The 24,345-nt window shown below is 41.6% G+C and overlaps 1 protein-coding gene across 1 annotated transcript in view; it reads right to left on the reverse strand.

Annotated features, from left to right (window-relative positions):
* The window catches only part of LOC311226728 (regulator of nonsense transcripts 1), a gene marked incomplete at its 3' end in the record, with an annotated part of 278,920 nt that overhangs the window by 80,223 nt on the left and 174,352 nt on the right, over positions 1–24,345 (reverse strand). The window lies entirely within an intron of this gene.

The raw sequence follows: 24,345 nt of genomic DNA on the forward strand, positions 1-24,345 counted from the left end.
TTGTCGACAAACAAGGAACAAGGGTTCTCCTCAACTCGCCTGAAGATGCAGCCAAATTCCTGTCTGAACAACACGCAGAATAGTGTATAAATGGCCTTTTAATCTCAGTTATGCAAGGTCACCATATAGCACAATCTTTAATAACCGAGGATTTGGGACAGAGAGACCTACGTGCTCAGAGTTTTTGAATGCTTTCCCCGACGTGTGTATATTATTGCGGACATATTGGATTCAAGATTGGAACACTCCAGAACATACTGGAACATTCAAACAATGTAAAAATGACATATTGGAATAATCTAGAACATCGAAGCATTCTTTGATATATATATGGAACATTCTGGAATATCAGCAATACGTGGTCATTCACGCTACCAGAAGCCCCTCGGGGGAATAATCAACAGCTATCTAGATGCAGAACCACAGAGCCATCATAGCCGGCCGGCAGAAATATCACTCTACACAACGATCATCGCCCACCCCGGTCAGGGGAAATGCTGCATATACGTATTTAAAAACTGTTTTTATTAATGGGAAATAATTCCACTACTTCTCCAATTTATACTTTAGATGTTTAAGCATAGCAATGCTCTTTTAAGATCTAAGTTAATGTTCTCTTCCTTTTACTTGTTTTTTTTTCTTTTTCATCCGCTCTCTCTGATTTATTGAGGCTCTCTCTTCAGTTCAATACCTTCATATTATTCATGGGTTACTATAAATTACACAAGTTCATATAAAATTTAAGATTAGGGCATGACAATTGAAGCTTATTTTTGGTCTTTATTTTTAGTTTATCTCATTTAAATTTTTATTTATTTATTTTTTACGGGAAAGTGGCCAAGCCACAGTCGACATTCTACTTATGGTAGAATTTAGAGTGTTAGATCCTATGGTATACATAGGAATGTTAAGGATAATTGGATCATTCTGGGATATCCGGTGGTGCAAGGGAGGGAGTCATACGCAAAGGTTGTGTTCATGGAACACAATCCTGTACGACTCTCGGTGGGAGGGAAGGGTAGGGGATTTTTATTTGTATATATGTATGTTTTTAAGCTCGGCTCTCAACGGGACCTCACTAGTGGGATGTATATCTATTATTGCCTCGCACTCTGGAAGCATTACCAAAAATTACAATGCAACATGTATAGACTATGGCTAGTTTGAATATAATGATATGGAACACCGGGGGAATAAATAACCAACTCAAACGCAAAAGCGTGCTCACACTGATGAAAAAAGAACATGTGGACATTGCTCTGCTAAGCGAAACGCACATTCTAGGGAAAGACATAGATAAATTAGCGGACAACATATACCATAATATCAGTCACTCCTCTATTGGTACGAGAACTCGGGGTGTAGCAATAGTCGTTAAACGTAAGTTGAATATTGTACTAAAGGGAGTATGGTCTGATGTAGAAGGTCGGATAACTATAGCTAAGATTGAACATAAGAACAGGAAAATAGCGTTGATAGCGGTATACGCCCCAAATTTGTACGAAGAAGATTTCTTCACTACATTAACCAATGCAATGTTAGACATTCCCGATTACTCATTTATAATAGGAGCGGATTTTAATGCCATCTGGAACCCAAGGATGGACAAATCTTACCTCGCCTTTTCCAGCGAACAAAAGAATTCATCGAAGGCATTAAAGGATTGGTCAAAGATTACAGGTGTAAATGACTTATGGCGGTTACTTAATCCCACGACCCGAAAGTACTCTTGTCGATCGGCGAGACATAATACACTATCCAGAATAGATTATGTCTTTGCATCACAGAGACTATTTGATAATTATGAAGTGGAAATGATACCCAACGCACTATCAGATCACTGTTATTTACTCCTTAAAGGTACATTTGGTATACTAACCTCCCGAGCCCCAAGATGGCGATTTAACTCGTTGCTGCTTAATAACAAGGAATTCATTACACAACTCAAAGAAGCTCTTATAGTATTCCAACGGGAGAATGCAAACTCGGTGCAAGACCCCAGAATAATATGGATGTCGGTAAAGGGAATGATCAAAGACTTCACGGATAGCTTTTCCTCCAAAATGCGCAAGAATCAAAGCAGAAAACTGGATGAGCTGGAAACGCTTTACTCAACGTTATTTAATTCTCTGAAATACAACAACTCAACTCGACTAGAAAATCAAGTTAACGTACTAAAAATAGAGATCAATGCCATATACAGACAACAATCGGAAATACAAATACGCAGCACAAGACAACAGCAGTACTCCCATGGTTCCAAACCCAGCCACCTATTAGCCATGCGATTAAGAATTAATGCAACATTTGCAGATATAACTACCATTAGAGCACAACAAGTACTTGTAACAGATCCTGTAAAAATAAACGATACATTCAAAGTATTCTACTCCGACTTATATAAATCAGAAATGACCTTCGATCAAAACAAAATGGACACATTTCTTAATCAAATTATTCTCCCTAAACTTTCAGAGGATGACGCTAAACAGTTAGAAACACCGATCACACTAGAGGAACTCAAGAAGGCCATAACCGCAATGAAAAGTGGTAAGGCTCCTGGAAGAGACGGTTTCCCATCAGAAATGTACCTTTCTTGTTGGGACATAATTGGCCCCTTATTACTAAATATGATCTTATACTCAGTCAAGGAGGGGAACTTCCATAAAAATGACAATATTGCACTCATAACAGTCCTCCTTAAAAAAGACAAAGACCCCAACGAGTGCGGTAGCTATAGACCTTTAAGCCTCCTCGGAACAGATATCAAACTGTACTCTAAGGTATTAGCCATCAGATTACAAAAGCATATGACGTCTTTAGTTCACCCGGACCAAACTGGCTTCATAGGAGGCCGCCTGATCACTGAGAACATAAGACGTATACTGCACGTACTTGATGCCGACAAGGAGGACACCATACCTAAGGCGATGCTGTCCCTGGATGCTATGAAGGCCTTTGACAGGCTGGAATGGTCGTATCTGTGGGCAGTGCTAGAAAGGATGGGGTTAGGAAAAGGATTCATAGATATGATTAAAGTATTATACAAAGACCCATCGGCCATGATTACAACAGGCACAATCATCTCCCAAATATTTCCGGTATCACGCTCTGCCAGACAGGGTTGTCCTCTTAGTCCCGGACTGTTCAATCTATCATTAGAGCCTTTAGCACAATATATAAGACAATCCCAATCCATAGAACCAATCGTAATCAAGGGCACACAACAAAAAATTTGTTTATATGCGGACGATGTAATATTGTTCATGAAAAACCCCAACACCACATTGCCTCATCTGCTCAAGTTGATTGAGGACTTTGGTGATTTATCGGGATTTAAGATAAATTGGCCGAAGTCGGCTTTCCTTCCACTTAACACCCCTGCAAAAAAAGATACAACCCTCCCAGGACAGATACCGATGGTAAAACATTTCAGATGCTTGGGAGTGGAAATATTCCCTACCATAAGACAAACGGTGAAGCACAACTACACAAAAATCCAAAACAAAATCAAAGACGACCTTGATAGATGGGCAAAACTTAAAAACACAGTACAAGCACGGATATCAATAGTTAAGATGGATGTACTACCTAAAATCAACTTCTTCAGTTCAATGCTACCGTTACCCCCTCCAGAGGGTTTCTGGAAAAGATTACACTCCTCCACATACAAATTTATTTGGAATAACAAACCACCATGTATAAAAAGATCCACCGCACAGAGAAATAAAGCAGATGGTGGCATGGCATTTCCAGATTTTTTCCTATATTTTAAGGCGTACACATTAAGTCCATTGACAACATGGTTTGACTCCCAAGCATTAGCATCCTGGAGAAAAATAGAAGAAAACATAGTAGCCCCACATAGACTGAAGGACATAGCATACACTAAACTACCAATCAAGCACTGTGAACGTAAATTTGGCCCCTTAATTACTCATGCGATCCGGATATGGCGTGAATCACAAAAAAAAAATCCTAACCCACAAAATTGGCACAATCATACTCCCTTATTCAATAACAATGCACTCTTAATTGGAAAACGACCTATAAGATTCCCTATATGGGAAGAGCAAGGCATACACTCATTAGGGGATGTTTTTAACAAACAGGGTTTTTGTAGTGATAAAGAAATACGCAAAAAAAATTATCTCACCAAGTCCACATGGCTTTTTCACAAACAGTTAGAGCTATGTTTGAAGTCTCACGGTGTTCCATTAGACAGACCAATTGAACACCACAGATACCACAAATTCTTCTACGCAAGAGAGACATCGAGAGGTTTTGTTTCAGAATTTTATCATCAATTACTAACGTCCTCGTATGAAACCCTCCAACTTGACTCTGTCTGGAGGAGGGATATACCAGACCTGGAAAATGACTTTGATTGGCAAGGAGCCTGGGCAAATGTCCGACTTACATCAAGGAACCCGGATCATCAACAAATCAATCTTAACTATATTCACAGGACATACTTGACTCCTATAAGACTGTGCCGAATGGGGCTTAAACAAGATTCCAAATGCACCCAATGTGCAAATGGGGACGTAGGGACATTTATGCACATGTATTGGGACTGCTCACCAGTTAAGGCATTCTGGAAAGATGTGACCCAACAAATATCAAAACTCGTATCTTGGAATATACCTGTACACCCCTCGGTATTATTATTGAATGATGTTTTTGAGTTTGCAGTGAATCCACAGCTAAAGAGATTGGTTTTATCGGGTATCACAGTAGCCAAAAAGCTGATCGCATCACGCTGGTTTCAACCGGAAAAAATTTGCCGTAAAGTTTGGTTTCTTACATATCTCGATGTAATTTACCATGAAATATCTACAGCAAGAATTCTGGGTCTCAATGAATCCAAAATGTCAATGTGGTTAGAAGTGGTGGAGAGAATAAAAGCTAGCTTATAATGGTAGTGTCTGGTTAGGTGCGAGGGATAGTGGAGGTACTTCTCAAGGTGGGGTCCGGGAGGGGGGGGTTCGAGCTGAGCATATGTGTGTAGGTTTTTTTTTAGATAACAGGTATTAGGGGTATATCTTATATAAGACAACTAACTATAATGTGATCTCATTGGATGTGCCCTGACAATTAATGCTTGTATATCTTATCGTGTGTTGTCATGTTTGTTTATATGTTTGTTTAAAAAATAATAAAAAAAAAAAATACAAAAAAAAAAAAAAAAAAATTACAACTTTGAGTGCTTTGAGATGTAATATATATGTCTCCTTACTTGCTAAACGTAATACGACTTGTAAATATGTTTAATTCTTGCTAGATGGTATGATTGTAATTATCTCCGTTTGCGAGAACTACAGCGCGTCACGAAACGCACATACACGCACAAGAACGGCGTGTGCGCTGTGAATAGGTGTTAGACCCCACAGAGGTGTGACTGAGAGGTATCAGAGCCTACCCCCCCCATCCAAATTCTAAACAACAGATTGGCTTTTCATAATATGTGAATTATCTCTTGCAATAATATCCACGGGACTCTACTTTTTGCAGTCGTTGTGTTTGTGTGTGTCACGAACACACACGCCAACTTTCTCCTGCGTGACATTCGCGGACATTCTCTCAGATAAAAATAAATAAATCTTACATACTTTTCTGCTTTTTGGGTAATTTCATAATAGCAGTGTGGACCAGCTGTGTAACAACGCATATCGAGCTGCTTCTATGTTAAAAAGTAGTCTAACATGCTTTGCAAACCTCACCACCAGTGTATATAATATACCCACGTCGCACTAAATCTCTCTCCCCCTCTCCCTCTCTCTCTCTCTCTCTCTCTAAAACATCATGTAATGAGGGATGGCGGACCTCTAAAGTTGACCTAAGTTACCGGGAATACCAATTCACTTATCTCCTCCAATTTAAGAGAGAATTAAAATGTTTTGGTTGTTTTGTAGGGATATCATCATCATGTAACATATAGCCATAGTTCTCCCTGAGTTATCTCAAGAGAATAAAAATGTTGCTGAATCTGAAGGAAAAATCCGGGTAGAGGGATATGAATCAACATAGTTCACGGCCTTCAATTGATGACAAACAAAAAAGGCTTAATTTTCATGGCAGATGCATGATATGTTTTGGGCATGATCTTGGCACCCCAATGAACAACCAAAATGAGTTTAGTCTTTTGTGGCCAATTATTTTAGGAGATAATTACGTTTCACATATTGATCCCAGGTTACCGTGAATACCTATCCTCACAATTCCAGATAAACACTTAAATCTCCTATTTTACTAAAGATTGGTGAGATTTTATTTTTGGAAATCATAACGGCAATAATAAGGGTTAGATGTAAACCAGAATTACTAGAATGTGTTGTGTTTTGTCTGTTAAAATGAGCAAAAACAAGGAAAGGGTATTCCCAGTAACTTAACAAACAAGTGCAAAAAATGCAGTTCTAGAACAAGTATTAAAATGTTTTCTATCTTCAAGAAAGTGGAAAGGAACCCAACATTTTCAATTGTCTGCACACAATCGTTGTTTTGTTATTCCAAGATGGCATTTGAACTGAATTTTTGAAAAAAAAAAACAGGTATTCCTGGTCACCTCAAGTTCAAGTTCAAGTTTCTTTATTAGTTGTCATACAGAAGTACAGAATACGTTTATACAAAATGCTTCTTTCTGTTACGCTCCAGACTGTGCTAGACAAAAATAGGTAAGTATAAAATAAAATAAGTATAGCAAGTATAAAATAGAAGTATAAAATAGAAGTCACGTACGTAGGCACAAGTGTTCAGTATGTACATATGTACAATGTTCAATGCAGAGTAGAAGTAACTGAGTTACCATACAATATACTATACAATATACAATATACTATATAGTGCAAAGCAGAAATGGGATGAGGTACAATTTAGGTACAATTTACAGTAAGGTGTAATGAGGTATGGGTTGTAGTGCAAATTCTTTAGCAATGAATATAAAGTGTGTTTAGGTGTTCTACAGTGTGTAAAGTGGGTGCTGCAGTGAGTTGTTTGTTTAAAGTGAGTGTGTGCGTGTGTGTGAGTTAGTCTACCTTTCCACATTACCAGTCTACCTTTCCACATTAGATCAGCCCAGACACTAGAAATGTTTGAATCATCACTAAGAACCCACCGTTTCTCACTGGCCTTTTGAAGCATGATGTGTGTTTTCACTGTGTATACAGTACTGTATGTGTCACTGTTTTACTGTGTATGCTTTAATCTGTGATTGTTTTACCCACACATACTGTACAGCACTTTGGTCGACCTTGGCTGTTTTAAATGTGTGGGTGTACCTCTATGGGTCTAGAGAGATTAGCCAGAGGTCAAAATGACCCCCAATATGTCTTCTACAAGCCCCTAAAAAAGTGTCACATTTGGTTCCATGGGGGCCCCTCAGCGGGGGCCCCCATTTCAGTTGCGCTCTCCCCCAAAACCACTAGAAATGACAGAATATTTTTCTAAGTAGAAAGGCCAAACCGGTCGAATTGACCCATTGTTAAACATGATGTATGTCCACCCCCTATGGGTCTAGAGAGAGTAACCAACATTGAAAATGACCCCCAACATGTCTTCTACAAGCCCACAAAAGAGTGTCAAACTTGGGTTCTAGGTGGGCCCTCAGCGGGCCGTTGGGTCCCAGGGACCCGTTTTGGCCTCTCTAGGTATAAACATGTTCAAGTGCTTTTCATCTCGACTTATATTTATTGTATTTAACACTATGCAGTGGACCACAACACCAGTGTTGGTAAAGTCAAAGAATGGTGGACTTCAATCTATTATTAAAAAAAGGTTGTGTACAATTTAGCACCTCTGCGGGTAAACCTGACCCGTAATTTAATCATAGGTCAACTTAAACTCTGAAGTTTTATCAGGGAATAACGAAATGTTCTGCAGACCAGACATAAATGGCGGGCTTCACCCACTGACCCCTTGGAGAAAGCTGTGGTCCTAATGGTGGACCCTCAGATCCCTCGGGCCCTGTGGCCCATTGGACTTGTGATCAGGGTTAATCAGACCAGCTGATATGACTTTACTGTAGTCGTTGATCCTGCCAGCCCTCCCATCAGGCGAGCATGATGATCCTCCAATCTCTGGTCTCCTAGACTGAGTGATAAGGCTATATTAGTACCCTGCACATTTGGGGGCTGTAGAAAACGCCCACCCCCTTAACACTTTGATTGCCCAACCCGAGTTTTCTCGGGTTTACCCCCCGCGGATTGAATGCCCACTCACGAGAATTCTCTTTTTTATTTTTTTTTTCGCGATCTGAAATATTTCATATTTCATCAACCGAGTCTACCGTTGGAAATTCAGCCACTCCAGGCGCTCAGATGTGAAAAAAGCGCCCCCTATCGTCTCCCAGATGGTAATTCACCCTTTTGGATTGAACTCAATGAAAATGAATGAGAAAAAAAATCCCTGACTCCACATTTTACTTCTCACTCATGCAGCCGGGGTCGATCAGCTCCACTAGTGAGCCTCAGAGCAGCGGGGATTATGTGTTTTTACAGTATACACGGTGAATCAATAAAAGGATTGATTTTTTCGAATGGCGATTAAGAATTGGAATAATCCATTTGGATACCATCTGATCTCAGGTAAGGAATCTATGTTACCAGTTTTAGGATAATCAGACTCGTTTTCACGGAGATATAAGCTTTCATGTGATTATGCGATATGGCTGATTGACTGTGCGAGCGGTCATGAAATAGGAGGGAGATTTTCAGCTTGCGGCCAGAGCGTGCGTGCGTACACATGTACTATCGATGATCTAGCGTTTATTTGAAAACGATTCGTGAATGGGCCGAGGAATGACAACGTTCTAAAGTATTCCAGTAAAGGGCGATTATCATGGAATGTCTTAATTTTTCCATGAAAACGAGTGCTTTTCAAAATGCTAGAAAACGGAAATTAAGAGATAAAAAAACAATCTGCTACGACAATGTTGACTGGAAAATGAGTCTTTGATAAGCGACCGGCAGATTAGACACATAGCCATAATTTAAAACATAGATTAGGCGATATTAACGTTAACATTGAAGTGGTGCTGTGCTGGGCATTCAAGGAGGTAAAAAGGAATTAAGCTTGGGCAGTGAAAGTGTTAAGGTTATTGAAGTTGTGTGCTTATGTGGCAAAATTCATACTCATGTGTTCCCCAACTGAGTTTATCTTTCCCTGTAATTTCAACAATGAGCGCTCTAAGAAATGTGTTTTCTATTTAGGTGGAAGGGTCATATACAGTATAATTCTACATTCAATCATATTTGAAGCTAAAGTGCAGGTTGTTTCATGTCACATTTTCAGGCCTGGCTGTAACTGGCTAAAGGCTACGCACCAATCAAGGGTAGTGACATTGATCACATACTCCCCTCCCACAAACTCACCTGGGCAAAAGCCTTAAGTAGCTAGAAGGGCAGAACCTCTGAGCTCCATGCTCTGGTCGCTGTCGCCTCCAACCCGTGCTGTGGTCTGCTCGTGGCGTGATGTATGCCTTGTTTGTCTGTCATGCTTTTGTGTAGGGTCCCTGATGCCCGGGAGTTGACCGGCTAGGGGGTGACTGCCTGTCATGTGCAAACTAAATTGCGAGTAGAGTACACACCATATACCTCAAACGCTAAATTAAACTTGTATGTGCACATTTATGCAATACATGGTTCATACCGCAGATGCCTGAGTCAGTGGTCATGAAACAATGATCATATGTCAAAAAAGAAAATTGTATCAGAAACAAAGTCAAATGACAGCATTGTCAAAAAGACAACATTTCTTTTCTTGGCTTTTACAACAGGGCACCATTTATCCCGAGTGGAAGTCACATAGAATGTGAGTGGAAGTCACATAGAAAATACCAAATGTCCAACAGGGATGCAACACACTATCAGGGTAACTTCACTCATACACACAGGGTCAAACATGTGAGGCTAACTAACAGAGACATCTGTTTTACAGTGTACAAGGCATCTGTTTGCTATGGGTTGAATAAAGAAACAACTCCATATGAAGTACTGTAGGAACAGTATTGGGAGTAACATGGCAACAACAATAACAAATACCTATCTAAGCACTCAAAATGACGTGCAATGACAAAATACATTCTATTCTATTCTATGCTAGCCTACCCCTGATAATCCACATCTCAGAGGATCTGACATGGTCAACACACATAGACACAGTCGTAAAAAAGGCGAAGCAGCGCCTCTACCACCTGAGACAGTTAAGGAAGTTCAGAGTATCGGGGAAGATACTCCAGTCCTTCTACTCCGGAGCTGTAGAGAGCATCTTGACTGGAAACATCACTGCCTGGTATGGAAACAGCACGGCACAGGACAAGAAGGCCCTACAGAGAGTGGTGCGCTCAGCCGAGCGTACCACGGGTATTGCACTACCTCCCCTGCAGGTTCTATACAACAATAGGTGCAAATCCAGAGCCTGCAGAATAATGAAAGACCCCCACCACCCCAATAACAGCCTGTTCCAGCTGCTGAGGTCAGGCAGACGCCTGCGAACCCCAGCTACTAGGACAGAGAGGCTTCGGCTCAGCTTCTTCCCCCAGGCCATCAGAGCCTTGAACAATGATCACTGAGTGCCACAGAACACTGAACTTCTCACACACAAGCACACATGAGCACACACACGACACTCATGCCGCACACGCCCACACTTATGGCCAAAAAGGAAAGGTCACTTTAAAAATAGTATAACAACAGTAACAGTGTATTGCACTACCAAAGGACCCAGCATGTCCTACTGTATATGCTCTGTAAATAACTATGTACAGATACCGAGATGTCCCACCATGTTACCTGTTACCTGTTTATTGCACAATGTTGTTTTTATTGGATTCTATTATATGTTGTACCACTGTATTGCACATCGTTGCACTTGTATGCCGTGACAAATAAAACTCTTGACTTGACTTGACTATGATTGCCTAAATTTAATTAATTAATTACCAGAATACATATAAGTTACCGTGAATACCTATATGGTAATGGTATTCCTGGTAACCTCTCCTTTTCACAAGTAATATCTAAAGTTACCGTGAATACCTTTTCACTCCCTCTAACTGGGGCATTGAAAGTAGGATATCGCTGTCCTACAAACCTCTCTCTCTCTCTCTCTCTTCAAGTGGGCTTTATTGACATTGCCAAAGCCAAACAAAACTATTCGAAACTGGCCCCTGTAAATGTCCTAACCCAACCCCCTCCAATGTACAGTAAATGACCAAGTATGGTTTCGTCAATATTCCAATGTACAGTTTTGCTTCAATCGCTACAATTGACAGAGTGCTCAGTGGAAATTAAATGTGCATGAAACAATTGTAGTACAATTGACAAATGAGTAGCCATTTGACTGGAACAGAGTGAAGGAGATCCGCCACCAGTATGCACAAGTAAAACATTTATGTGTTCTATGCATAGTCTAATGTTCAGTGCTGTAAACTGGTTACTTTGTGTAGTGCAGTGCAGTACACTTACATAACAGTTCATACTGTACAATATGTTGTCCAAAATGCATTATGTTACACAGGAAAAGTTTATAGTTTTTATCTCTCTCTCTTCTGGGATAAAGCGTGTACCAGGGAACCGCTACACACATTATACGTTGATGAGGCGGGTTTCAATCTGGCAAAAGGTAGACGGCGTGGAATAAATCACATTGGACAGAGAGCAACCATTGATGTCCCAGACCAACAAGGAGGGAATATTACAATGTGTACAGTGTGTACAGTAATGTGTAACTGTAGATGTGAAATGGCTGTGCAAATAGTGTATAGTGCTGTCTTGAGCATTTTCAGGTAGTGTCACCAATATCTGACTTTTTTGCATTGGAAAACACTTACAGAGTGATCTGTCATAATGAAAACATGACAAAGCCATTTGACTATCTGGTTCATAAACAATGGTGTCAGGACTTTTCATTTTGATGACACTGACATTGACATGAATACTTGCTTTTGAAGAAGGAACTATCCATTTTGAGCAAGTGACACGCTTTTGCAGGTTATCAACTAGGTTTTGCAGTTTGTACTAATTGTTTTGAGAAATGCACTAACTGTTGTGCAAACGTAAATAGTGATGTGAGAAATGCACCAAAGTGACTGAGAAAAACTGTAATTAATAATATAATTATTATAAATGTCTATATCTTTCTCTCTCTCTCTCTCTCTCTCTCTCTCTCTCTCTCTCTCTCTCTCTCTCTCTCTCTCTCTCTCTCTCTCTCTCTTACTATACTATTATATATCTATATATATATATATATCTAAATGTCTAAACCTCTGTCTATCTAGTGTGTGTACATGGCATAAAATCAAAGTGTGTGTTGCTGTAGGCCTGCAGGGGTGGTAGTGCAATACACATAGTACGCTCAGCTGAGCGCACCACTCTCTGGAGTGCCTTCCTGTCATCGTCCCCCCCCCCTGAATACTTAGTCCCGGCTGATCACACATAAATACCCCCATTGATGAATGAATGAATGAATGAATGAATGAATGAATGAATGAATGAATGAATGAATGAATGAATGAAAACTTTATTTAACAGATTGCAGAATGGGTACAATACAGTACGGCTCAATACATACAATTGTTAAGGGGATGCAGACCTGAGAAAGACGTTTGTCTTGTTTCCATCAGGGTCCCCCATTTTCAATTCATATAGACATATATGACATACATGACATACAGATAGTCAGTACTGCTACATCTATACATTTATGACATACCAGATTTGCAAATACAGTACTGTTTGTGATACAGAAGGAGTCAAGAAAAGGGAGTATATACATTTGACGTAGAAACTGTACATTGGAGGAGGTTGGGTGGGGGGGGTTGGGTACATTGGGATATTGACAACCATACTGGGTAATTTACATTGGAGGTGGTTGGGGGGGGGGGGGGGGGGCCGGGGGGCACACTGTATAAACAAGTAACACTGTACATTGAGGGGGGGGGGGGGGAGGAGACACTGTACAAACAAACACAATTGTACATTGAACTATTGACAAAACCATACTAGGTAAATGACTGTACATTGGAGGGGGTTGGGTTAGGATATTTACAGGGGCCAGTGTTGAATTGCAGTCTCCCGTAGGTGTCCCTTGAGAGAGGTTTTGAAAGTGGGTAGTGATCCACATTCCTTTACAGCTTTGGGTAGGGCGTTCCACATTGAGCCCCTAATTGTTGCTGTACATATTTATAGGGTGAATGAATGAATGAATGAATGAATTAATGAAAACTTTATTTAACAGATTGCAGAATGGGTACAATACAGTACGGCTCAATACATACAATTGTTAAGGGGATGCAGACCTGAGAAAGACGTTTGTCTTGTTTCCATCAGGGTCCCCCATTTTCAATTCATATAGACATTTATGACATACACAACATACATGACATTTATGGCATAGGGACATATAGGTATTTAGTACTGATACATTTGTGACATAAGCGGTATTCAAATATACAGTACTGTTACCCCTAGATCCTGACAGAGTATATACATATGATGGGGAGGAGACTGTACATTAGGAGGGGGTGGGTGGGTGGGAGGGAAATATACATACGGCGGGGAGGGAATATATACATGCGGTGGGGAGGAGACTGTCTATTAGGAGGTGGTGGGGGTTTTGGGCATTTACGGTGGCCAGTTTCGAATTGCAGCCTCCCGTAGGTGCTCTTTAAGAGCGGTTTTGAATGTGGGCAGGGATTCACATTCCTTTACAGCTTTGGGTAGGGCGTTCCACATTGTTGTGGCATAATTGCGAAACGTGTTTAGTCCCTTGTTTGAGCCGAATCTGGGTTTAACATGATTTGTTGAGCTTCCTCTGGTGTAGTGGTTGTGGTATTCACTGACCTTTGGGAAGTATTTTGACATGTACATGGGCCGGTCGTATAGTGTATCTTGTAGACCAGGCCCATTGCAAGTTGCTGTACTCTGTCGTCTACTCTAAGCCATCCTAGGTTGTCAAAGTGGGCAGGGGTGAGGTGGGTTCTGGGGTTCAGGTCAAGTAGTAGTCTGACCAGTTTGTTTTGTGATGTTTGTAATTTTGTTTTAAGCGCCTTTGAGGTGCTTTGGTACCATGAGGTGCACGCATAGTCAGGATATACTTCAGTCTCATCATATTGACTTTTCAATTGCAAATCTATCACTTATGTGGATATAGTGACAATGGAAATACCAGAGCCAATGGCCCATGACTCGGTATGCAGATGCGGCACAATTAGTGTTGAATGGCGGTTAGTATATCACCCAATCCCGAACAGAATATATAAAGAAGGCACATGTTTACAAGAATCAGTCATTCGCCCTCCATGGCATCGAGACGCTACACACCAGCCGAGGCGCTGGAATTGGTTCTACTAACTGATGAGGAGGCAGACGAGGAATCTGGGGGTGAAAGCTTTTTCACAGATGACGAAGTTTGATTGATGTGATTTATCTAGAAATATCTACAGCAAGAATTTTGGGTCTCAATGAATCCAAAATGACAATGTGGTTAGAAGTGGTGGAGAGAATAAAAGCTAGCATATAATGGTAGTGTCTGGTTAGGAGCGAATGATAATGGATGGATTATCCAATGGGGGGTCCGGGGGGGGGGGGGGGGGGGGGGGGTGCGAGCAAGAGCATATGTGTGTAGGGTATTAGATAGCAGGTATTAGGGGTATATCTTGTATAAGACATTTATCTAAATGGTGATTTCATTGGATGTGCACTGTTAATTAATGCTTGTATATCTAATATTGTGTTGTCATGTTTATGTGTTTGTTTAAAAAAAAATACAAAAAAAAAAGATGACGAAGTTTTATACGGAAGCGGTCTCAATCCAGTAGAGGAGTGAGTATATATATATATATATATATATATATATATATATATATATATATATATATATATATATATATATATTAGAGGTGGGCATAGATTAATTTTTTTAATCTAGATTAATCTATCTGCAATCCTGGATTTAATCTAGATTAATCTAGATTAAAATGGCCCAAAAAAAAAAAAAAACCTGCCGGAGGCATTCAAAATATGTGTGTTCTACCCAAATAATGACCAGAAGTAAGTCCTTACTTTTCTTTCCTCCTTATGTTTCTCAGGCCAGGTGGCCCATTACACCATGAGCCCATCTCCCGTTTCCAAAATGCATTACAGACTGTTTGAAAAAGCTGTTTTGCTATGATAATTGGTAATGAAATATCAAAATAATGTTCAATAAGATGTACTTGTGTTTAATAAGTTGTTTTATTCAGAAGTTAACACAAATAAATAATATTACCAGTACAGTACAGTATCTAGCACACTCTCAGGAGCAAAACAGAAAGAATAATTTCAAACTTGAACTATGTGACATGGCTTGAATCAATTGGTCCAGTGGAGTTGCTCAGTGGCCAATGGTGTCAACTGTGGTTGTACTGGGCAGCTCCCAGGTGTGAATGGAACTGTGTGAATGTGAAGCAGGGCGTTCCTGAAAAAGAGCATCTGTGCTCAGCGAACCTACCCTGGGTAAATAAAGGTTTAGAAAAAAAAAAAAAAAAAAAAAAAAAAAAAAATTAGATTAATGCGTTATTTATATTATCGCGCGATACTAGTATAGCGTTAACGCAGCTCTAATATATATATATATAACACACACACACACACACACAAACAGGCAAACAGTCGCAGTTGATTGATTGCAATTGTTGTTTTCCAGTCAACTAGCCCGGGCAGAAGCAGACGTTTCCTCTGCCAGAGGTGGTGGCCCTCGTTGGCGGCCTATGAAGCCCATGATACCACCTGTTATGTACTAGAGGCCTGATCACTCCTGTGTCACCGGGCATGCAGGTGAGGCCTGCCAATTAGCCAATTAGTGCTGATTGGTTACCTGCTGGGAGCTTTAAAGGCAGACCTAGTAACACACATGCAGTGTCTGTGCTTGGAGAAAGAGCTGTTAGGTTCTTCAGTCCTTGTCCGTTGGGTTTGCACTAGTACCTTAGTTACATTTACCTTAATAGTTCCTTGAGTTAGTAGCACTTTGAGTTAGAGCACGGGGTTTTGGTGTTGGTTTGCACATAGGTTGCGTGCCCCTGAGCCAGGGTCGTAACAGTTGGGCGCTCGTCTGGGATCTTTTACCCCTAGAACTTTGTTTGGTGTTTTTTTTTTTTGTGTTACACGGGGTGTCATGGTATTATGGTTTGGGTGGTGTTCGTTACATATGGTGTAACGTGGGGGTTTGAGCCATTTCGTCAAACAGGTGAGTATGCCGTATTTGTTTGTAATTTGATGTGACTACTTATGCTGTTAAAATATATAGTTTAGTGGGCACCACATGTAGATAGGGACATTATTTTCTGGTTGTTGGTTAGCGTCCTGTGCACCACGTACTCCTGGGGCGGTCAATGAAATGATTGGTATATGATCTTTGACTGGTAGCAGGTGTGGTTGAAGAAAGTTAGGTCTACAGGGCATTAGTTTAAGGGTAGGTAGATTAGGGCGGCCAGAAAACACAGGTAGTGTGGTAGGGCTTGATTTAGTGTTTCTTAGGAATGCACAGACTGGAGTGTATTCCGTGATAACACAGCCAATATTAACGAATACACCGAAACGGTGATTGACTATGTCTGTACTCAGGTAGAAGAAACAATCCCCTCCACCAAAATTAAAATCTACCCAAATCAAAAGCCCTGGGTAGACAAATCCGTCCGTGAGGCTCTGAAAGTGCGCACATCAGCATACAACACCGGGCTGGTGACAGGCAACATGGAAGAACACAAGATGGCAAGATACAACGTCAGGAGAGCAGTAATAGAGGCAAAACGGCGTTACAGGGATAAAGTTGAACTTCAGTTTGAACAGGCTGACTCTAGAGGCATGTGGCAGGGCCTCAGAACAATGACAGACTACAAAGGCACCCCCCTCAAACTGAACAGTGACATCTCCTTAGCAAATGATCTCAATTCCTTCTATGCAAGGTTTGAGGCTGTGAATAACAACACCAGCCTACAAACCACGGCAATGGGGGGGGGGGGGGGGGGGGGGGGTCTGCTGATGGAGACTCAGTGTTCAGGGTAACAGAGCATGAGGTGAGACGGATCTTTAAAAAAGTGAATATCAGGAAGGCAGCAGGACCGGACGGCATCCCCGGCCGCGTCCTAAAAGTCTGTGCCGACCAACTGGCCCCGGTATTCACTGACATCTTCAACCTGTCCTTGGAACAGGCTGTCATCCCCACCTGTCTGAAGAAGTCCACCATCATCCCTGTACCCAAAAAATCTACGCCCGCTTGCCTCAACGACTACCGCCCTGTAGCCCTCACCTCCATAGCCATGAAGTGCTTTGAGAAGCTAGTGAAGGGCTACATCTGTTCCTCCCTCCCCATCAACCTGGACCCTCTGCAATTTGCATATCGCCCCAACACGTCCACGGAGGACGCCATAGCCCATGTGCTGCACACAGCAGCATCACACCTGGACAAGAGGCAGGGGAACTATGTGAGAATGCTGTTCATCGACTACAGCTCAGCATTCAATACCATAGTCCCCTCCAAACTCATAGCCAAGCTCAGGGACCTGGGCTTGAACTATGACCTGTGCCAGTGGGTCTTGGACTTCCTGACGGGCAGACCCCAGGTGGTAAGAGCCGGCAACTGCACCTCCTCATCCATCACGCTCAACATAGGGGCCCCCCAGGGCTGTGTTCTGAGCCCCCTCCTCTACTCCCTGTACACACATGACTGCGTAGCACAGCGGAACAACAACACCATCATCAAATTTGCTGATGACACAGTAGTGGTGGGCCTGATCTCTGCCAACGACGAAAGGGCCTACCTGGAAGAGGTAGAGAACCTGTCACAGTGGTGTCAGGAGAACTGCCTCTCCCTGAACGTCAGCAAAACAAAAGAGATGATTGTGGACTTCAGGAGGTCGGGGGTCAAGGACTACAGCCCCCTCAGCATCGACGGGGCACCGGTTGTGAGAGTGAACAGTTTCAAGTACCTCGGAGCCCACATATCCGAGGACTTGACATGGACCACACACATTGACAGTGTTGTGAAGAAGGCACGACAACGCCTCTACTTCCTCAGGCGCCTAAGGAAGTTCCAAGTCAGTCAGAAGATCCTTAGGAACTTCTACTCATGTACAATAGAGAGCATCCTGACCGGCAACATCACCTCCTGGTTTGGGAATAGCACTGCACAAGACCGTAGCAGACTACAAAGAGTGACACGTTCAGCCGAACGCACAATTGGAGGGGGGCTTCCCACCCTCCAGAACATTTACAACAAGCGGTGCAAGGGGAAGGCTAAGAGAATTATTAAGGACTCGAGCCACCCGAACAACTGCCTCTTTGAACTGCTGCGGTCAGGCAAGCGATACCGGAGTCTTAAGGCGAGCACAGAAAGACTCAGAAGAAGCTTCTATCCCCAGGCCATCAGGCTGCTAAACGAACAATAATCGCTAAACGAACAATAATCACTATGCAACAACCATCAAATGCACACAGCACACACACCCACACGCACACACTCACTCAAACAAACAACACACTGCAGCACCCACTCTCCACACTTTAGATCACACAAACACACTTACACTTTATATTTATTGATAAAGGATTTGCACTACAACTCGTACACCTACTGTGAACTGTACCTAAATTGCACCTCGTCCCATTTCTCCATTTCTGCCTTGCACTATATAGTATTGTATATTAGTACACTGCACAGTATTGTATATTGTATGGTAACTACGTCTATTCTGCATCGAACATTGTACATATGTCTAAACTGAACACTGTGACCTCTTTTTTTTTTACTTCTAATTTTACTATGTTTTTATTTCATACTTATCTTGTCTTGCACAGTCTCTGGAGCGCAACAGTAAGAAGCATTTTGTACAAAAGTATTCTGTACTTCTGTATGACAACTATTAAAGAAACTTGAAACTTGAAACATGTGGTGGGCCGGTTTTTTCTGCAGTTTAGACGTAGAAGCATATGTAGTCATATCAGGTTAGAAGGCGCACCTGTTTGGAATTGTTTGTTGGATTTATTTTGTTTGTTTGAGTGTTTGGTGAGCATACCTGGTATGACACGTCTATTTAGGGTGGGTGTGTTTTTTTTATTTATTTTTTTTAATTTTTTTGTGCAACCTAGAAAGGTGCGCTCCGTAGAGCTCACATTTCCACCGCGTTCCCTTCTGGTTGTTATTATTGGCATTTAGCATTATTCATGGTTCTTCAGTGGTTCTTCGTGGTTCTTCAGTGGTTCGTTGGGGGGGTCTTCGTGGTTCGTTAGTGGTTCTTCGTGTCTGTGAGGTAGGGTGTGTAGCTTGGGGTGGCTGGTTCAGTGACAATGGCTTCCATCAGGGACTTTGTTGATCGCCCGTCTCATGACTTGTTAGACAAGTTTTCCAAAGAACAACTGCTAGAACTTGCTGTACACTACAGGGTAGAGCTTTCGGCAGGGGAGAAACGTTTGAAGCCGTCTGCCTTGGGTGCTTTAAGGGTGTTACTCATTAGTCTGGCGCGTCTCCGCTATTACCTGGTGTAGAGGGTGAGTGGAGGATTAGGGAGTTGGAGTTTAAGGAAAGGCAGCTAGAGCGAGAGCGTGAGGAGAGGAGAGAGGAGCGTGAGCTTAAGGAGAGAGAGAGTAAAGAGGAGCGTGAGCTTAAGCCGGGCAGAAGCAGACGTTTCCTCTGCCAGAGGTGGTGGCCCTCATCGGTGGCCTATAAAGCGTGGTGGTGGTAGGCCCAGAGCGACAGCAGCCATACCCTGGAATGAACCCTGGAAAACAGAAAAGGACCACGACACAGCTCCACAGCCTATACGTTCACATCAGCAAGAGAACCTGGACATAAACTGAACCCAAGCTGCAAGTATACACCACTGGACCTATTCAAATTGTACATAGACAATGATGCAGTGGAAACACTTGTCAGGAACACAAACAAAAAAGCTGCAAAGAGCAAGGCAAGTGGCAAAAAATATAAATGGACTGACATCAACACCAATGAGTTGTACTAATTCTTCGGAATGATTTTCTACATGGCACTGCTGAAACTGACTGCCTTACAAGAGTACTGGAAAAAGAACACAATTTTCAGCATACCATTTCCACCCACTGTCATGGCAAGGGACAGGTTCCGAACAATATCTTGGAACGTCCACATGAGTGATCCAGACAAGGATGTTGTGAATGACAGAAAGAAGGGGACAGCAGACTATGACCACCTGTTCAGACTGAAGCCCCTTATGGAGACCATCAGGTCTGCGTGCAAAGCGCTCTACCACCCCAGGCAAAACATTTCCATTGATGAGAGGATGGTTGCAAACAAGGCCCATACTTCTATGAAGCAGTACATGAAAGCCAAGCCAACGAAGTGGGGCTTCAAACTTTTTGTTTTGGCTGACAGTAGCAATGGCTACACTTTGGACTTTTCTGTTTACGCCGGGAAGTCAAAGTTCAAATCAGGCATTGGACTGGCGTATGACTCTGTCATGTCCCTGATAAAGCCAGCACACCTCAAGCAAGTACCCATGGGCAAGGGATATCATTTGTATGTTGATAACTTTTATACAAATCCAAAGCTTTTCAGGGATCTGCATAGCCTGGGTGTCGGAGCATGTGGAACGTACAGAGTTGACAGAAAATAATGCCCCCGCACAGAGTTGAATGCTCTCAAAAAGAAGGATGCTAGGGGCACCATCAGGTGGCTACGTGATGGCCCACTGGTCTTTGTGAAGTGGATGGACACACGTGAAGTCGGTTTGCTCCACAATCCACGAGTCATTCTCTGGAAAAACTGTGCTGAGGAGAATACAAGATAAGCGCAGTGAGACCTGGTCCATTGAGAACATTGCATGCCCAACACCTGTCCTGGAGTACAACAAGACCATGGGAGGCGTTGATATGTCTGACCAACTCATCCAGTACTACTCTGCACACCACAAGACCATGCGCTGGTACCGGACTTTGCTCTACCACTATCTGGACATTGCCGCCACTAACTCCTACCTTCTTCACAAGGAGCTCTGCAGGGAGCAGCAGGTGCAGCCGATAGGGATGGGTACCTTTCACATTTGAACCGATATGGTACCGGTACCTGTGAATCGATACCGGTACCCAACGGTACCTTTTTTCTGTACTTTGGTCTCAAGAAATTGTATTTACCTACCTCAGTCGTGAAAAAAATATCCAAACTTCAAATAACTACAATTTCGACAGTTTTCGGCTTGCCATTGCTCAGACTGCTTTGTTGTTGAATCAAGTAAAATCCTAGGTAAGCATATATTGTGCGTGTGAACGTTGACATGAAAATAAAAAAGGTAAAAAAAAAAAAGGGTAAATTTTTTTTGGTATCTCACTTGAATCGATACTCGGTAGTACCGACGTGTTTCGGTTCGGTACCTCAAAAGTACCGAATTCGGTACCCATCCCTAGCAGCCGATGACCCACCTGGTCTTCCAGCAGGAGCTGATAGCTGAGCTGTGTGGCCTCACAGTTGTACAGGTGCCAGTGGACAATCTACCCACGGCACCAGTGGACCGCCTACCAAGGAACCATTCACCTGTGGCGATCACGTAACAGGCAGATAAATCCCAGAAGGCCACGGCTGGCCGCCTGTTTTGTGTCCATTGTAAGATGAAGACCCCCTGGAAGTGCTGTGAATGTGGTGTGGCCCTCTGTCTCATTCCAGACAGGAACTGCTTTTTCGCATATCACTAAGTGTGATACAGAACAGGCAGATACAACCATGAGGAGACACCTATTATTTTTTTATACATGTGCATAATTTATTTTTTAGCTTTTTTTGTACATGTAGATTTTGCCTAAATTCATTGTGGTCGCTCTCTGCCAAATATCATATGAGGCACCTTGTATTATTATAGTATTGTATTATTCTCTATGTTTTTTTAATAAAATTGTGTGATATTCTATTCCAGTTGTGTTTTTTTCATTTTTTTTTATATAGTGATACACACAATGACCGGTCTGAGAATACTTCTGTGTGTGTGTGTAACCAAATGCATACCTACATGTATGACCTATATCTATCTAATACTTTTGTATATGAGCATTTTTTCAATAAGTATGGATGCCTGAACACAGAATGACACCAGCATCACTGACTACCACGGCAAGCCTATAGAAAATTATTCTATTTAATAATAATAATAATAATAATAATAATTATTATTATTATTATAAATGTCTCTCTTTCTTTCTTTCTTTCTTTCTTTCTTTCTTTCTTTCTTTCTTTCTTTCTTTCTTTCTTTCTTTCTTTCTTTCTTTCTCTCTCTCTCTTTCTATTATATTACTATACTATTATATATCTATCTAAATATCTAAACCTCTGTCTATCTAGTGTGTGTATGCATGGCATCAAATCAAAGTGTGTGTTGCTGTAGGCCTGCCTGTATTGATCAGTCACACTATACCCCCATTCAGCCGTAATTGTTCCCTGCTGGGCCTTTGTTTCATGGTGTGAATTGGTCTAGTGACATTGACATTGACATCACATTGCATTCTGGGAAGGAGTGTAGTTCCCTTATTAGCTGAATTCACCGAATTCTCTTCAGAGGCTCCTGCTGCAAATTGGTAATGACTGTACCAGAATGTTTGATAGGACATTGATTGAAAATGTTGGGCTAACATTTTACAATTGATGGCTTATTTTGAAGGTATGAATCTGTAATTTTATATTATGTAACAAAAAAAAGGGGGAAATTCTGAGGAGGAGGAGCTCTTGAGCTCAGACTCCTAAAAGGCCAGTGTTGTGGCTATGTTAGTGAAGAATATGTTTAAGTATTTGGCCACATCCAGCTTGTCTGTGATGAGAGTGTTTTCTGTCTTTATGTTTATGTTTGTAAACCTGGTTTTTAGTTTTTTGCTGCAGCCTAATTGGTTGAGTAATTTCCAAAGTTCACAGGGTTTGTTTTTGTTTTCCTCATTTTTGTCATTGATGATTTTCGTTTTTTTGCGGATTTGATCATGGTGTTTACATCGTTTCCTAGTCTGTTTCTTTGTATTTTGAGTTCATCCACGTGGGCTTGGAGAACACTGTTTGAGCTTTTGACAAGCTTTGTCTGACTTTTATGAAGTTCAGAAAAAAATGTGTCACTGGTTTTCATAGCGGTCAGTATTTCAGAGTGCATCCATGGTTCAGCACGATTTTTAACCCTGGTGGTTCTTAGGGGGGCCATGTTGTTAAGTATCTTTGTGAATTTGGTTTTGAATCCAAGCCATGTTTCTTCAACTAGTGTACCACTGAGCTCATCTGACCAGTCCAGGCTCTCCAGTTCTTGGTTAAAGGCCTCGCTAGAGTAGGTTTTGAGGTCCCTAGATGTGACTGTTTTGTGGCAGCCGGCCTTTTGTTTTATCTTTTTGTGGGTACAGAATATCATATAATGATCACTTATCAAGCGGGCAGAAAAGTGGCAATTTTCTTTACTTGAACTTGAGGACTGCATACTTTTTTTTGCAAACGAAAACAACATACTTTATACTTATAGCACATGCATGAGCTAGGTCTCTTTTGAAAGATGACATTCTGAAGTTTCTGATTCCAGAAAGAAATTCCACTTTTAGTGCTAACATAATAGAGTAACATAGGTCTGAACTTGAGTTGTAGAAAAACTTGTTACTCAAGTTTTTCTGTAGTAGTTAGTAGTCCAGAGTTAGTACTTACCCAGAAAGTGGTATGGCTTACAAATCCGTACGGACCCATAGCCTGAAGCCTTATGTAGTACAAATTTCATAAAGATCCATTCAGAAATGAGTGATTAGGAGTGATTTTGGTAAACTGTGTACAAAAGAAAAACTGAGTTTTCTCATAGACTTCAATTCATTCAGCTGTTTTTCTCTTCCTGTTTTCGCTCATTCGTTTTTTTTAGTTTTTTAGATTCATACATCCCCACGTGGTGTTTCATTGGTAAGCCACACTCATTGGCTACAACGATCAACAATAATTTTCGAGATGGGATCTAGATTGACGGAACTACTGCGCCAAGAGTCGGGAGTGGTATTTTGCGCAATACCGTGTACTTTGCACAAGCCTCAAATACCCGCATGTAACTCGAGAACCACTGAACGGATTTTGTCGGATTTTGTCGCTATCGACAGGCAACAAATAAGGCTTCAATTCGATATATATATTGTATTACAAAATATGCACACCCGAGCCACTAGGGGTCGCCAAAGTGCTGGTGGGCAAATCGTCCTAAAAAGGTCCCGCCGGCGGACCATTGCATGCAAAGAGGAACCCGCATTTGTAGCTAATGTTAAATTAATAGCTAATGGTAGTTGTAATGTTGTAATGTACCTATATTGCTGTTTTAATCACTCATGGAATGTCTTTCATCCAATCGCAATTGTTAAA

The sequence above is a fragment of the Notolepis coatsorum genome, assembly GCF_963971535.1.
Source record: "Notolepis coatsorum genome assembly, chromosome: 4".
Classification (NCBI taxonomy): Eukaryota; Metazoa; Chordata; class Actinopteri; order Aulopiformes; family Paralepididae; genus Notolepis; species Notolepis coatsorum.